The sequence below is a fragment of the Protomyctophum parallelum genome (genome assembly GCF_964188405.1).
Source record: "Protomyctophum parallelum genome assembly, chromosome: 19".
Lineage (NCBI taxonomy): Eukaryota > Metazoa > Chordata > Actinopteri > Myctophiformes > Myctophidae > Protomyctophum > Protomyctophum parallelum.
The window spans coordinates 17,644,860-17,650,334 of NC_139717.1; the positions used below are offsets into that span (position 1 = coordinate 17,644,860).

General features: G+C 39.7%; 1 long non-coding RNA gene across 1 annotated transcript; it reads right to left on the bottom strand.

Moving 5' to 3' along the window:
- Positions 1–1,941: 1,941 nt before the first annotated feature.
- On the bottom strand, positions 1,942–4,332 carry LOC310876579. Its single transcript, XR_014570735.1, has 3 exons — positions 4,205–4,332; positions 3,787–3,911; positions 1,942–1,994 (listed from the first exon to the last, which is right to left on the bottom strand). It is a non-coding gene; the product is annotated as an uncharacterized lncRNA (long non-coding RNA).
- Between the last annotated feature and the right edge of the window lie 1,143 nt (positions 4,333–5,475).

Sequence of the window (5,475 nt, forward strand, 5' to 3'; positions counted from 1 at the left end):
ACAACTTTGGAGTATTTTTCGGAGAAAACAAGCAGCAAAGAAACAACAATGAGTGGATCCTTATGGGAGGCGTGCGCATTGATCCTCTGATGGGAAGAATGTAGGCGCTGTCTAGCAGCCTGCGCAGCACGAAAGGTTAGTTCTGAGCTTTGGCTGCTTGGTATTGATATAAACCTTACAACCCGCCATCTGACGGGTTCAGCGACCTCCAGGGTCAAATCTGAACCCATCATCTGACGGGTTCCGAAGCGTTTTGGCGTCATGAGTCGAGAAATGAGCCAATTAAGCGCTTTATCTCTTTATATATATATATATATATATATATATATATATATATATATATATATATATGTGTGTATATATATAGGGTTTTCTTATTTTTTTCTTTTTCTTGTATTTTTTTCTTTTTATTTAATATTACTTCGTTTTATTTTATTTACCTATTTGTATTATTGTTAATCTTATTTTTACCCCCCATTGAAGTTGTTCATTAATCATAACCATATGATCCCTTTCTTTGTATCTTAGTATCTTGTCTACCTATTGGTTTCATACCTGTATATACTGTATGTTGTGTGTATTGTTTTGTACTCAACCTATTGGTTTTATACCTGTGTTTATATGTTGTTTGTATGTCTGGCCTTGTGGGGAAAGATGGTGGGTGGGGAGGACTGGGAAAGGAGTTGTGGGAGAAAATGTAAAAAAAACAAAGAGTCGTATTCTCTGTCTGTGAAAATTGCATATGTCATACTCTTTGAATAAAATTTACTTAAAAAACCCCCAAAAAACACTGCGTTTGTTGGCTAATAAAATACTTTTTAGGTAGATGGGACACCGCGCTGTGTGTGTGTGTGTGTGTGTATGGTATGTGGAAGGAGTTTGTCTCACCACTGCCTGTCCTCTTCAGCTCCAACTCCTGCATGTGGATGTTACTGGGAGTCATCCGAATGGGCACTGGGTGGACGATGGCTGTGTCCTGAAGGACAGACGGATGAAGGTAGACCAGAGAGAGACACACAAGGTAAGACACAGGACAGACAGACAGACAGACAGACAGACAGACAGACAGACAGACAGACAGACAGACAGACAGACAGACAGACAGACAGACAGACAGACTGACTGTAACATCAAGAATGGCTTTGGAAACAGCTAAACAAAAACCCAAAGTTTGAAGTCTTTCCAAGAGCCTGGCAATAGAATGTTTGCAGAAATATTTTGCAATATGATTCTCCTACGGTACTGTAACGAATTACAATATATCAAAAAAGGTTCAAACGTGACTTGCTTGCTTTTAGAAAAACAAAAATACTCCTACACTCTTTGTTAATCACATAAACCCTTTGCGATCCTACATAGCAATTTGTTTTATATATTTGCACACTTGTTGAAAGATGTTCTTTAAAATAGCATATCTATAAGCTCACAACGTGTCGTATTATGACACATTGCAGATCTTCTATTTTTGCTACTACTAATTTATTTAACTAAAAGTAAATGGGACTTAAGTGGTCAATAGATGGATCCAACATTTACAATGCTGTCTCCTTTATTTCCAGAATGCACTCATATTTTCCAACTGTTAGCCTGTGACTCCCCTCTGTTCTTCACTCAGCTATTATATCCATTATGCAATCTGTTCACTGGCAACAAAATGATACAAAACATGGATATTCAAACGGTGGAAGGCCCTTCACGTGATTGCTGGGTGCCACCATGGAAAAGGTGACCAATAGAGCTAAGTAAGCCAAATCTAAAAGAACACCATGCAGTGAATGCCGTAGACAGAATTACAATGAGGGATCTGAGGAAGAAAGGTTGTGAGAGCAAGAGAGAGAGAGAGAGAAAAGAGATGAAATCAAAGTAGAAGAGGGAGAGAGTGATGGAGAGAGCTAGAGGCAGAGAGAGAGAGAGGTGAGAGGAGATCCTCCAGAGAGGGTTAATTGGGTCAGAGTTTGTGAGCTGGAGGAGCGCTCACTAAACGTCTCCCATTGCTGCAGGGACAGACACAACAGTGAGACAAAACAAACAAACACGTCAGTCAGCAAGCTAGCGCAGTCATATCACACATTATCACATCACCAGTCTGTACCGCTGTCTGTAAGCGCAGTCATATCACACATTATCACATCACCAGTCTGTACCGCTGTCTGTAAGCGCAGTCATATCACACATTATCACATCACCAGTCTGTACCGCTGTCTGTAAGCGCAGTCATATCACACATTATCACATCACCAGTCTGTACCGCTGTCTGTAAGCGCAGTCATATCACACATTATCACATCACCAGTCTGTACCGCTGTCTGTAAGCGCAGTCATATCACACATTATCACATCACCAGTCTGTACCGCTGTCTGTAAGCGCAGTCATATCACACATTATCACATCACCAGTCTGTACCGCTGGCTGTAAGCGCAGTCATATCACACATTATCACATCACCAGTCTGTACCGCTGTCTGTAAGCGCAGTCATATCACACATTATCACATCACCAGTCTGTACCGCAGCCGGCAAGACGTGACGTCAGTCACCGGCGTGGTGACATGGTTGTGACCACCTACATCCACTCTTTTAATGCTTTGGGAGAGTTGCACCACTCGGTTCACACAGGTGTGATTTTTACATAGTGTCCAAATTCTAAGCCAATGGTTTTTCTCGTAATATATTAGTGCCACAAAGCACCAAATGATGTGGTATACGTCACTACAATCAGCTACCTTCAGAATTACAGATTGATTGCACTGGATAAATGTAATCTCTTATATCATACAATTACAATCTGAGTTTACGTACGTTCATGAGTGACATGAATGTTCATGAGTGACATTCATATATTTTCTTGTTCCTAAATATAAACTTGTTGTTTTAGCCGTTACATTTTTTATAATGGCTTAATTGAAGAAGAGAGCTTAACCCCTGAATAATAACGGGTGTAAAATGTGAAATAAGCATGAGAAATTAACATCCAGTCAAATGTTGGTAAATCTTGGCAGTGTGTGGATAGTAAGTTAGACAGTCTACATGACCAGACACTTTGATTAGGTATCCAGTATTCACTTTGGTTTGTGAAATATCACAGGTACATTTTGGAAAAGAATCTGCCTCTGTGGCCAGTTGTGGTTTTCTATCCTGACTAGACTGATTACCCATAATGCATTGCAACATCTTGCCGTTGTCATCAGCAAATGTGCCTTCATGAACAGAAAACATTATGCTACCTTCTAGGATTCTTATGAATAGTCAAAGTTATACCTTTTGGGTATCCATTGATGATAAGTAGTCAAATGTTTTATGTAGCAAAAATGTCAGCACAACCACTGCAGATCTTGCAGAATTTAAATACTTTCTTGCTACGGTACTTATAGATGTTACTACTAGTACTAGCAAACGTATCATTTCAGTGTTTAATCTGAATGTAATCTCTTTTAGGTTATTCCCCTGAACTGATTTCCCAGGCCTCCTTAAAGTGGAGAATATGATTTACAGACGGGATGTCATCAGCCGGTGATACGTTAACACCAATATAAGGAAGTGAGAGAAGTAGTGGTGAATGGCGAGTAATTAAACTCAGTCATAAGTAAATTAAATGAGAAATGTAACTTTAATCGAATTGGCATGAAAGAAAGAGCAGCTTAAATGTATGATGCTACAACCATTAAGACTGATCAAACGCAAACGTGTGTATACTTGCATGCATTGTATACTTGCGTGTATAGCATACAGTAAGTGTCTATGTATAACATACAGTAAAATGTGTTTTTCTTTGGGTGGTGGTGGTACCTCATTGCTCTGGTTCCTCTCAGCCCAGGTCTGGTTGAGCGAGGGCATGGAAGGTGACTTGTTGGGGGTAACTTCCCCCACAGGGGAGCCCGAGTAGCCAACATCAGCTGTCGCTTCTGGAACTTCTGTGCATCGTACATGAGAAAAACATGTTGGACTAAAACACATTGAATTGCCTTGTTGTTGTATACTCTATACAAAAAAGAAATACTTTGCAAGTTTTGCCAATTCATAGATAGATAAATCAGACTGCACACAGAGAAAGCATAACAATTATCTATACTATATTATCTATATTATTTTTGGCATATGACATCATTGTACTACAAAGTATAAATCCGGCTTAAGCCAGTGACAGTGTGCGTGTATTGGTATCAAAAGTGGAGGAAGCGGGTACTGGACAGAGAGAAAGAGAGACCTGCTGAGTCATCCAGGTCAATCTGCTTTGGCATCAAGCTTTTGGGCAGCTTCTCTGGGAGGTCGTAGCCATTCTTCCTGGCCACCACCAGGTGGAAGGCTGCACAGAACTCGTCCAGCGTCAGTGCTGCGTCTTTGTCAAAGCCTGACAGCTCCCTGTGCCACACAGGATAATGTGTGGTCAGACATTGAGTGGTGGAAAAGTACTCGTAATTGTAATTTAATAGTTTTTTTCCAAGCACTTGTGCGTTCTGAATTGCACGTTCACTTAAGTAGATGTGTGTTTTTATGCTCAACTACTTTTGGAAAGAGGTTACGATTTTATAGCCAAACAGGAGGTCCATTCTGTTAACTTGTGTTGCCCTCTATTGTACACTTTACGACAGTTCTATATAGTTTCCTTTACGGCAACACACACGAGGATATATACGCATGCGCAGTGGGTGCAGGTATTCAGATGTGATTTGTGGAGGGAACAGTGTTTACATGTTGAGCCGGTGTACGGTGAATAAATTGAGTCAAAACTAAATTAACGTTGTGTTTATTAAGTCCTAATCAACATTGGTAGCAGAGGATGGTTTCGTGTTCATTAAGTCCTAATCAACACATTCATTTAAAGGACAACTTTAGTTTTTTTCAACCAAGGTTCATGTTTTAGGTTGTTATTAGAGAAAGTAAAAGATGAGTGTCATTTTTTTTTCATTTGCTGCTTTCTTTCGTTTTAGGGATTTTAGCTGTTTTTGACAGGGGGGCGGGGGCATTCGAGCATGGGGCTAAATATGTATTTTTTTACAACATTTTATAGCAATTTCTTTTTTAATTATTTACTATAGTCCTAATAAACCCCGGGAAATTTCATCTGGCCACAAAAGATCACGAGATCTACTGAATGTGTCAAACTGACATATTGAGCCTATGACACACAGTGTGGATTCCCCCCAGTAGGCTATACCTTCACATTCAGTAGATCCTGTGATCTTTTTGTGGCCAGATGTAATTTCCTGGGGTTTATTAGGACTATAGTAAATAATAAAAAAATAAATCGCCATAATATTTTGTAAATAATACATATTTAGCCCCATGCTCGAATGCCCCCGCCCCCTATCAAAAACAGCTAAAATCCCTAAAATGAAAGAAAGCAGCAAATGAAGAAAGAAATGACACTCATCTTTTACTTTCTCTAATAACAACCTAAACCATGAACCTTGGTTGAAAAAAACTAAAGTTGTCCTTTAAGTTTGCTTTGAACCTCTTTCTCCCCCCCCCCCCCCC